Source organism: Corvus kubaryi, unplaced genomic scaffold (genome assembly GCF_017639235.1).
Source record: "Corvus kubaryi isolate FWS band 111438036 unplaced genomic scaffold, C.kubaryi_AGA036_p1.0 37256, whole genome shotgun sequence".
NCBI lineage: Eukaryota > Metazoa > Chordata > Aves > Passeriformes > Corvidae > Corvus > Corvus kubaryi.
The window spans coordinates 4,648,506-4,660,761 of NW_024581076.1; the positions used below are offsets into that span (position 1 = coordinate 4,648,506).

At 38.2% G+C, this 12,256-nt stretch overlaps 1 protein-coding gene across 10 annotated transcripts in view; it reads left to right on the forward strand.

Annotated features, from left to right (window-relative positions):
- Nucleotides 1-12,256, forward strand: part of GRIA4 (glutamate ionotropic receptor AMPA type subunit 4) — a 216,966-nt gene that overhangs the window by 59,540 nt on the left and 145,170 nt on the right. The window lies entirely within an intron of this gene.

Genomic DNA, 12,256 nt, shown 5'->3' on the forward strand with positions numbered 1-12,256 from the left:
GAAGGACAACATTTTTTCAAAAGTATTCAGAAACTTTTCATATGTAAATCCCAGTTATGGGGATTAAAGAAATTAATGAAAATGCTTTTTTTCAAGTTAAAGTATGTGTAATTAGTTAATAGTGGTTTTTAACCCATGGGAAATTGGGAAAAAAAACCAGGTAAGATTTTCATCACACATATCCTCTTAACATGAAAATTGTTTTCAGAAATTAGAAACCATGTTTTCTGGATCTTTAAAAGATACTCAGATCTAAGAGTGACCAAGGAAGCAGAGTTTTATTTAATGTTATTTATTCAACATCATATGATGAATGTCTGTTAATCTTATTGAGGCCAAAAGGAAACCATGGCTTCACTCATTCTAAATAGTAAACGGCAAAGTGGGAAAAATTATTTAAGATTATATCCTTGCACAATAGCATGAATCAAAGTAAACAATAATCTAAGTTGCTGGTGAGGGAACTCTTGATGATGTGAAATCAGCTACTGAGGAAAGAAAGTAGAATCCCAGCCCCACCTGGGCCAACACATTCAAAAGCCTGGACAGAGATCGCGGCACTTCTGGGGACAACATGTGTTGCCTGGAAGGTTAAGGTGGAAGAATAAGAATTTGAGAAACATACTCACCAACAAAAGAACAACAGAGTTCTAGTGATGAATCAAATGGCATCACTTCCCTAAGGACAGACTTTAATTCTAAATATAAAACTCAAAACAGACAAAAAATAACATCTTTGGTCAAGTTTGAATGAAAACCATGCTGGAATGAATCTTCACACTGGACCAATTTAGTTACATCTTTCATGATTACCTGCCTTCTATTTCTTCCTTTGCCAGATTTTTCAGTGGTCTGGGGAGATATTTCCTAAGCCAGAGGGAGCAGTTAAATGTCTAGTCCCCTTTTAAAGTTACATGGAAGCGTTGTACCAAGCTTCCTCAGTACTTCAAGAAATGCTTTTCTTGAGCTTCCTCAAATTACCGTGGTGTTCATGGGGTTTTTTCAGTTCAGTAAAATTAGAACACGACATTTGACATAAAGAAGCAACATTGGTTCAAAATGTGAGTTAGAGAATCACAGCATCATTAAAGCTGGAAAAGACCTCTAAGACCACAAGGCCAACCTTCTCGGAAGAGATACAGCAAACCAGTACATTAGGAAAACGTGCTTTCAAGAGAAAATCTAGGGTATGGTTTAGAATGCTCTGGCATGTGCTCTTGTTAGAAGATGATGGATCTTTATAATAACATTGGAAATCCCCTCCCCCCAAATTTAATACAATTATAGAATAATATAGGTTGGAAAAAGACCTCTAAGGTCATTGAGCCCATACATAAACATAACATGCAATGTCCACCACTAAACCATGTCCAAAAGTGCCACAGCTGCGTGTTTTCTGAACACTTTCAGGGATGGAGGTTTAATCACTTCTGTGGCACTTCTGGGCACCACTTTTTTAGTGAAGAAATTTTTCTAATGTCCAATCTAAACCTGCCCTGGCACAACTTTCCATTTCCTCTTGTTCCGCCACCTGTTACCCAAGAGAAGAGGCCAACCCCCACCTGGCTACAGCCTCCTTTCAGGCAGCTGTAGAGAGTGGTAAGGTCCTCCCTGAGTCTCCTTTTCTCCAGGCTGAACACCCCCAGCTCCCTCAGCTGCTCCTCACAGGACTTGTGCTCCAGACCCTTCCCCAGCTCCGGTGCCCTTCTCTGGACACGCTCCAGCCCCTCAATGTCTTTCTGGCAGTGAGCCCCCAAACGGAGAACAGTATTTGAGGTATAAATTATGGTAAGGCGTTCATCAAAACAATTTAGGTCAGGAGCCATATTGTATGGCTTCGCCTCTCATATCTCAAATTAAATTCAGTTAATTCCTGTCAATGACAGTTTTGCTGGCAGGAGTACTGCAAAATTACCGTGTATTTCTCCAAAATTAAGAAAAAATTGTCTCTATTTTTTTCTATAAACTACAAATAGTTCTTCTTATGTGTAAAAAAAAACTGTGGTAGCACAGCTATGTATAAAAAGCTGTCTTTATGTAATCAACTGCACACTTCATAAGACACCATGCTATTTAAAATTGATGAAACTGATTTGGTTTTTTCAGCTCTTTTTCTTCTGGAAAGAAAAGCATATTTTTAAATATGCTTATTTTTTCCCTTTTCAAGATAAATTTTAAAAAAATGGAGGCTAGCATTGTAAAGAAGTGGGCCATCAAAGGGTTACTTCTTAAAACAAAATTCATATTTTCTTTGCTTTGTCTCATTAAAATAGGATATGGGGGAAGGTTTTATAAAATCTTAGATTTTGAGGGGAAAAACAAGCTGCAAAGTAATTTGTTTTCTCTATAAAGAAATGTTTGGATAAAGTTCAAATTTGAACTGAAAGAAGTAATATGTCTCGTAAGAAAATGAATCTCTCCAAGAAAGAGAGAAAATGTTTAATCAGAGAAGCAAAAAATGTTTAATCACAGAGACAATCTAGATAAGTTATCAAACATGATTTCTCTAGATATTCATTTAATGAGGGTGACTTTTCCCTCAGCTGGCAAACTGAAAAGATGATAGGATTTTGCAAGAAGATCTCTGACCACCAGCAGTATCAGAGTTGAAATGTTCACCTCAATTAAGCAACTGGGAATTTTACGATTGATTCCATAAACCAGTTTTTTACTGTAGTCCAGTCTAATTTCCATGCAATCTGTTATGCCTCTCTAAGCTTTTATCCTGAAGCAGGAAAAAAAATTTCAAAGGTGGCTCTGGACATTTTGTCCTTGAGAAAACCTGCCAGTGTCATAGGAACTTCCTATCATGTTTAACTTTTTAAAAGACTTGTAGTTCTGAAAAGCCTGGAAGTCTCACATGTTACTGATATTTTTATCAGCTTTTAAAAACAGCCAAAAAAGAACTCCTGTACTGATGTGGATTCTCATTCATGTGGCTATGAAAGGTAAATGCTGCATGAGGATTCTCTATGGGAGAGCTTTCAAAAAGAAAGTTTTGGCAGAGTTAGGGATACACACGTGTATGTGCATTGCCATATAGCTATAAATATCAGATCCATGGAGTGCACAGGACTGGAGGACAAAGGCACAAAGACTGGTTGATTTATTGTAGACAGAGCAGTAAAGTGCTTTAAAAAATGAGAAAAGATTTGGTAGCATTCAGCAAATGTGAAATTCGTGAGGGGTGTTCTATCAAAGAAATTAGCCAAGGCACAGAGGAAAAAGAAATTTTGTAAATAAACCCAGTGGAAATTTTTTTCTTGTTCTATACAAACATTCCATTCGATTTAAACTATGTGGAATTATGTACTAATGAAAGTAAAATACTTTAGTGGTGCTCAAGTTTTCAGATGGAAATTATTTAAAGATTGAAGCAGTTTCCCTCACAAAAGTTTATGAACAGCCAAGCTACTTTGTGTTCTTTATCAAGAAATGAGAGTTGTCAGCACTTTTTAGGAAAATAGACATACATGATCTCTGAGAAATACCTGCAGCCCCTGGCTGCAAGGGATCTGTGTCAGTCAAATGAGATGGCCCTCAGAGAAGGCTAGCTCCAAATCAGATTGAATCTAGGGATGGAGAGGGAATTAAAAATACAGAGGTATTTTTCCTAAAGTGAGATTTTGGGAACAATCTTAAATCCATCTATCTAAATGTAGGTGCCAAGCCTTTCATAATTGTGTAGTTTCCTTTTGTAGCTAAGAAGGGAAAGGTACCTCTAGTGGATAAATCAGTACACTTAATTTATCACCCATTTTAAGGTCTGTCATTGGAATATACTTTTTTTCAATTTTAGAGACAGAAAAAAAACCCTAGTAAATAAACCCTTGACTTTTGGGTGGTAAGAACCAGGTGAGACAGACTCCTACACTCTCCCTTTGTGCCCCTGTTTACATACAAAGACACAAATGCTTTTTGCACAACTTCTTTTGCAATTGGCTTGGAGGAAACTTTAATCAATGTATTAATTTCTGGAGAGACAATCTTGCCTCCGTATGAAGCACGGAGAAGAGTTCAGCAGGTGGATCTGCAAGCCAGTCTTGGCTGGTCTCAATGGTCTTCTCTTTTATTCTGAGTGTCCCTCAGGGAAACCCTCTAAAGTTAATGTTCTGTAGCTTAGTGATCTGGTATAAGACACTGTACACAAAATACCATATTACAATCTTCAAATCCATTTTAAAAGAAGAAAATACCATGCATGTTAGTTAAGCTAATTCAATTCCATTTTCCATTCAATAGGCAAGAAATGCACTTTCACTTTCTGATATTGTTTCAGGAATTGTCTTTGAGCAGAAATAGTCTTTTAGAGACAATTCACAAAAATGATTTCTGGAAATGTAACAATTAATTAAAAAATGTAGTAAGTTTGAATCTTGTTTTTCAATATGTTCTCACATCTGCAGCTGAACAAACAGAATTGCATTTCCCGAATTACCATTTGATTTGGCACATTAAACCAAGGCTTTCATTGTTCTTAGGAGAGTATTTTTAAATGAGCTGGTAAGTCACTTAGAAGAGAGTACTAGAAGTAACCCACTGCTGTGAGTAAAAAACACTCCTGAATTTGCTGTGTTTGATGGATCTGTCTGTTGAACTCCCTTTAACTACTCCTGCACACTTTTTAGTACCTGCTTAATCTTATGCATACAACCAAACACAATGACCTTTAGGACAAAGGCTTATGTGGTTTTAGGGGTTCAGAATTTACTATGGAACTGCAAGATATGTGTCCACTAGGTATAACATTCATACACATTGGGCTAGCACTCTGAAGCACTTGAGACAGTTGGACCATTGTGCTAAACTTTTTACAGATATCTAATAGGAGGCTGGCCTTCCTGTCAAGTGCTTATAGTCCCCAATAGAACAGACAGTTTAAACCTTGAAAACTGAGACATGGGAATGCAAAGTGACTTGCTCCAGGGGATTGATTTAGTTTCAGAGATTCAGTACCCAACATACCAGACTTCTCATTATGCAATATCTTACAGGACAAATGTTTGAGAGGAATAAATACTCAAGGGGGTAGTACTTGTGATTCATTGGGTTTTTTTTTTTATTTTTTTATTTCTAAAGCTGGAACTATCTTAATGTAATATCTTTTTGTTCACCTCAACCACTAATACAGTGTTAAATTTTAGAGCAATAAGCTGGTTTTGGTTAAAGTAATGCTGTGATATTATTTCTGGTTATAATGCTTTAGATATGTTGCTACCTGACATGTGATGTATGTCTCCTAAATGCAAGATAATTAATTTTCTTGAAGGAGTTTTTGATCAAAAGACAAAGGTACATGATGATTTAGAGGGTGCAGAATATAAACAGAACATGAATAGGGTTTTGTTGGATGTTGTTGGATGTATTAACTATATAATGTGTAAAAAAACTCCTTGTTTCCCTTTTGTCCTATTTTGGATGACCCTATTTAGAGGTATCCTACTCTACTCCAGACCGTTCTTAAGATGGTAGTAAACTGGTCCTAATACATGTATATTTTTTTTCATCTAGCCACTTTATGTAACACTGTTTTCTCTTTTATAATCCTGTCTGTCATCTTATATCAGTGATTTAGTTCATCTCATTAAGTTTGTCTCAGTGTTGGGAATTTTTCTTAATGCAAGAGCATAATTTAGTATTAAATCAGCCGTCTCAAACACAACTGAGGAAGAGCATATGTGTGTCAAATCTGTACTGGATTTGGGTGCAAGATAGTTTAAAACTGCAGAGGGATGAATTTAGATCATTTGTATTTTAGTTCCAGAGCTCTAGCTAGCCTTGTGTCATCTTCCAGGAGGTGGAGGTCAGTGGAGTGATCAGGAGGAGGTGGATCCGAGAGCACAGAGGACAAAGAGATTTTTGGGATGATCTGTGCAAAATGAACAGAAAGATCTTTGGACATTTTAACAAGAAATGCCAATCTCAAAGCTATTTGAGAAATACTGCTTAATCTCATCTCAGATGTCAGAGCTTTCACAGACATAAGTTGATAAATCATTTGACCTTGTGAGGCAGGTTCATATTTAAATTAAATGATTCTCCCTTCTGTGCTTCATCTCACATGTAGAGCTTGCATCTCCATATGGGTAGGCTGTTCCTCTTGGAAGGAGTTCTTTAGGTTAGGAAAATTCACACAGTATTTTTTACATCAGTGCTGGCAGGTGCACAGCAGCTGAACAAAAAATAGTGTATATGACTGTGACCCATGAAGACATGGACCACAGATGGCATTGCAGACACACCTCAAATGAAAGTCTTCATGTGCCATTATGGTGGCAAGGAAATGTGACTCCCTAAATATACTTTTTAAATTTGTTGCTCTCTGAAGTTTACCAGATCAAAGAATCGTAGAATAAGCTAAGTTGGAAGGGACCTTCAAGGATAATCAAGTCCTGCTCCTGGCCCTGCACAGGACCATTCACAACAGTCACACCGTGTGCCTGAGAGCATTGTTCAAATGCTCCTTGACCTCTGTCAGGCTGGTGCAGTGACCACTTCCCTGGGGAGCCTGTTCCAGTGCCCAACCACCCTCTGGGTGAAGAACCTTTTTCTAATACCCAACCTAAACCTCCCCTGACACAGCTTCAGGCCATTCCCTCAGGTCCTGTCACTGGGCACCACAGACAAGAGATCAGCGTCTGCCCCTCCTTGGCTGGGGGAAGGGGACTATGGGGGCAGCCTCTGTGAGAAGATGCCAGGGGCCACTCTCATGTCAGACAGAGGGAGTTTTCAGCCAGCCCCAAAACAGACATGCTGCTGGTAAAAGCTGAGCATGTCAGTGATGCTGTGGTACCTCTGTGATAACACATTTAGTAAAGGATAAAAAACACCGCATAGGAGCAGTGAAAGAGTGCAGCCTGAGGAGGAAGGAGAGTCAGACACAAGTTGTCATTGACCAATCATAATCCCTAATCCCTGTCTGGATGTCAAAGCATAGGAGGAATGGAAGAGACAGCAATGAAAGACTGTCCTCATATCTGAAAACTTCCACAATGTAAACTAGTCTTGAGTCTTTCAATTTGGGTGCTTCCATAATTTGGGTTTTTATAACAGATGTGGGTGTCTGTCAGTATATCTGTAACAGCTAACTGTGCCAGGGCTTCCCACACAGGTGTTGAAAACATAGGGAAAAGCATTTTAAAATGCTCATTCCAGAACCTGTGTCCTGGAACACTCAGGGTCAGCGAGTCGTGACTCTGAAGCAGCATCTGCCATGTTGCTTGGTGTTAGGCTGCAGGTCTTCCAGATTCCTATATATGGTTCCTGTATCTGGTACCTGTTCACTGCTGAGCAAAACTAACACTGTTGGCAGACCAGCTGTACACTCCTTATTCTTTGTAAATATATTGTTTAGAGGATTTAAACTATCTGGATATAACTTGGAAATAAGAAGTTGTTGGAATTTTTTGCTTTTCATTTTTCAGGGTAAGATTTTTGTTTTGTTAGGGACTTGTCTTTAGAACAATAGCAGGAACTTTGGAAAGTATTTCTCTTACAGAGAAAGAAGACTACTGTGACTTGACCATGTGTGTCAGTAAACCCTTCAGTATATACAATTTTTGCCATTTTGGCATTATGATATCTTTTCTTAACTGAAGGTCCTCTGAGTCACCTGTTATTTTAAAGTGATTGTACTACCACGTAGTACAATCTGCTAGAAAAGAACACATCTCATTCATATTACGACTGTATCAGCACAATCTTGGCTATTTAAGGTGCATTGCAATGTTTTTTTCTGGAGTCTGTTCTGAGAGGAATAGGCTGGGTGGAGAAAGGATTCAGACTAGCCCTGGGGAAAAGCCTTGGAGGTGTTGGTGGATGAGAAGCTCAGCATGTCTCGGCAATGAGCACTCACAACCTAGTAAGCCAAAAGTATCCTGGGCTGCATCCAAAGCAGCGTGGGCAGCAGGGCCAGGGAGGGAATTCTGCCCCTCTGCTCTGCTCTGGTGAGACCCCACCTGCAGTGCTGCATCCAGCTCTGGGGTCCCAGCACAGGGAGGAGTCAGCTGGAGTCAGTCCAGAGGTGGAACACTTAGTTGTTCCCAGGGCTGGAGTGCTATTCCTGTAAAGCCCAACTGAGAGAACCAGGTTTCATCCTGGAGAAGAGAAGGCTGCAGGGAGGCATAATTGCAGCCTTCCAGTACCTGAAGGGAGCCTGCAAGAAAGATGGAGAGAGTTTATTTACAAAGGCATGTAGTGACAGGACAAGGGGGAATGGTATTAAATTTTAAGAGGGTTGGTTTAGATTAGATATTAGGAAGAAATTCTTCACTGTGACGGTGGTGAGGCACTGGAAAAGTTTGCCCAGAGAGGTTTTGGACTCCCCATCCCTGGAGATGTTTAAGACCAGGTGGAATGGGGTGCTGAGTAACCTGATCTAGTGGCAGGTGTCCATGCCCATGATAGGGAATATTGGAACTTGATGACCTGTAATGTCCCTTTCAACCCAAACCATTCTATGATTCTATGAGTCTGACCTCTGCATTCATCTCATCTGTGGTGAGACCAATGGCATTGAAAAATCTGCAGGAGAAAATAGTATGTGTAATACGGATAGTAGGTTGTCAGCTATGAAGAGATATCTGGTTTAAAGACAAATTATTATTCAATATTTTTCAAAGTATGCTCATAAAAGTGTTCTTGTCACTGCTTTATATTTATGAGGGAAAATATCTTGAACAAAATTTTCTTAGAATGCTAATATGCAACTGTTTTACCAAGCATAATTTAGTGCATTTTTAATAAGTAAAATGCCTTTAGAAGTGTAAGAGAAATGGAAAAAGAACTGGGAAATCCAGGTAGTCATGTTTGCCTGGAGGCATTTTCTGAGAGCAGTAATGAGTCGGAATGCAAATCCTCCTGGCTTTGCTGATTTTTGTGGTCGCTGCTGATTACTGTAAAATTGATTCAGGAGTGTTGCAGCATCTCTGCATATGTTAAAGCTTCATCTCCATAGTGTCACAGGCATTTTTCCTCTCTGGGGGTTTTGTACTGAGTAAGAAAAAATTCTCATAACCCTCATCTTAGCATTTTTTCTTATCAAGGAGCAAAGAAGGACGGACACTCTTCAGTTACTTCCCAGTCTTGATCTCAAGTATAATAGCACAAGTTTTCTTGGATCGGCTATTTCAGGACTCTAATGGTACTCAGATAATGTTTTATCACATTTGGATCTAGACTGTGGCAAGGATAGTTTCCTTTGAACATGAAGAATTATTATTCTGTTACTTTAAGTTATAAGTACTTCAGGGTCATATAATGTTATTTAATGAAATTTCAAGTTTGACTTTTTTCTCCATCCTGAGAATGAATTCAAGCTTTAACTCCACTAAGTGTACAATTTCACAGCTTGGCATTGATTTCTTGAATTTTTCATCATGTGGATTCCTACTGTAAGGACCGTGTATTACAAAAAGTACTCTGTGCCGCTGTAAAAGTGCAAAGTACAACAACAAGGAGCCTTAGGAAGGATTTTGTCTAAACAAGAAACACATTAAGTAACTGCCACTTACATACATGAGGTTTGTGTTCAATTATTTCAGTTGTCAGGGTTAATTGAACTGTGTTCAAAAATAGAGAAGGCTGCCATATCCTCACAGAAATATTTGTAAAACACAGAGAAATCCCTCTGCAGAGGAAGATAATGTACAGGATGTGACTGAATGAATGATTATAGAAGGAAGATACAAGAAACAAGTGTTTAAAAAGGATTATTAATAAGAAAGTTTTGGGGTTTTTTTAAAAAAAGGAGCTATAAAGGAGATTTGCTTCAGAAATGAGAGCCTAAGTTCCACTGAAAAATGAAACTTTTAAAGGACATTAAAACAACAGTAGAAGGTCATTTACATATTTAAATAAAAGTACAGGAAATAGGAAAATAATTAAAGCTGTTCTATATTGATGATGGGACAGAAAAGCAGAAAAATCTGGTTTGGAGATTTAAAACTGATAGATATTTCATATTGATTTTCACTCAAGGAGAATGTTGATCTTAAAAGAGGTGTGATGACAAATGGGAACAGGGAAATTGCATCTTTCTTCCCTGGTTCTTCAAGAATTGGTTTACTGAAGGGCAGATGCAATTACAAGTGCCTCTTACTAGACCTGTTAAGTAAGTTGTGATATGTATGATCAGTGAAGTTATAGAACAGATTTTGATGGAAAGAAAGCTTTAAAATATGGATGTACACTGAAAATGGCATAAAATGCAACCAGAAGTTCCTAAGGTAGACAGTATAGGATTGATCTCTATCTTCCAATTTCGAAGAGAATGTAATAAAATAGACATGCTCTTAAGAGAAGTGATTTATGGAAATGGGGACAAATGGAGTCAAAAGGCAAGCACGAAACAATGGAGAAGATGGCAACAAATTTTGGAGGAAGAGGAGGTACCAGGCTGGAGAAGCACAATTACAGGAGGAAGATAGTAAGTGTCTAATTTTGTAGCAGACACAGAGCTGAAAAGTCAGGGTACAATGATGGAATTTGCTGGAGAGGGAGATAAGTACATCAAACAGAGCAGACTAAGACTTTAACCATAGAAGTAAATAATTTTGAGGAGTATGGTAATAAGTGTGACATGATGGAAAACGAATAATAGTGACTAATGAAAATTCTATGCTGTAAGCAGAAACGCATCATTTGCAAATGGCCCAGAAGGAAGAAGGAGCAGAATTTTGATCCCAACATGGTCATCAGCCATCACTGAGGTTCAGAGTTAGAAAAACACAGTGTTATCTTAGGATATGTCAGCAAAAATACTTTATGGTAGAGATGGGGGAATAATGTAAAAAGAAGCAGAAAGCCTTCAGCTGAAATTCTCAGCATTTTGGTCGTCTGTGTTCAAGCAAGATGAGATGGAGCTGGGAAAGCAGAGAGCAACACTGCCTGTGATGACTAGTGGAACGGCAAGCCACTAATTTGGCAAATGCCAGTTTGAGGGGTCTGTGGGAATCTGTTTTGTGTGGTCCAGAAAGGAAAATACTGAGAGGGTTTATAAGAAATGTGCATATTGAAGGGGAGCTTAGGGAAAGGAAGAAAGTTTTTGAAAAAGCTTTACTGATATACAGTCTGGCTATAAAAATCGTTAGGATGGGAGCCATAGCAGTGGAGGAGCACATAAAATCGCAAAACTGCCCTCAAGCCACTTACCCCAGTTCTGACATCAGAACTGGGTAAATCACCCAAATCTTAGGAGAAAAATGCACAATTTGTATTTTTAGCTCTTTATGCAGTAAATGTAATGTTAAAAAAGTTAAAGCTGAACTGATTTGAATTTGCTAAGGGTGTACACTGTACCCTGACTGCACTGCACATGCAGAATGATTGTGACCTCCAGGCTAGTGGGAGGGTTTCTTAAGTTCTCCTGTGTTTAGGCAACATGTAAGAATGGACCGTGAGAAGAGAGAATCTGGATCAGGAGAGCATAGGAGATACACATACTTGTATATGATGATCCCCTAACTGACTGTTCCTTTCTCCATTTTCTGTGATTCTGGGATAGGTAACACTATTAATGATCACACAGTTTCCAATAACTTGATTTGTGCTTCAAAGGAATGAGATGTTTTTCATTAGACCCTTTATAAATTGATAGAAATGCAGTATTTGCTTAAGAAAATACCCATATGCCTGCTTTTATGTGCAGAGGTCAGTAAAGTCCTTACCCAGTCTGATGAAATCAATAGAAGTCCTTCCCTATGTCTTGAATGAGTCCAAGAGCAAATCAGAACTCAGAATATATATTCAGGTCATTTGTTTTCTGGTTTTCGGGTAGCACAGGGTAGAAACAAAAGGGCTGGGGAAAAAGTGTGATCACATTGACTTACTATGTTTTACTTAAACTGCCCTCTTAAAGTCAAGGACATTATTCATGAAGTAGGTTTTTTTTACTCAATGTCTCTAGAAGTGTTTTAATGTACCACAAGGACTTCCTGCTTAAAAGGGAACAAAGGTTCTACATTGTTACAATTCAGAATGTCCAGATTTCACTTACAAGGTCAGTAACATTTTTTTGATAACTTTCACATTTTAGAATGTGAAAATTTTTCAGTTAAAGGTAATGGAAATGCCTGATAGTATGCAGAGCTATGGCTAAAACATTATATGTTGATTTTTTCACTGGTATGCAAAAATACACGTTGTTTATTTTGTATTTTATTTTCGAGCAAAACCACTATAGATGCTTCAATGAATGGGATCAGAAAGTCACAAAATGCTATTTAGCTATTTATTTATTGGTTTCCAGAATAAAACA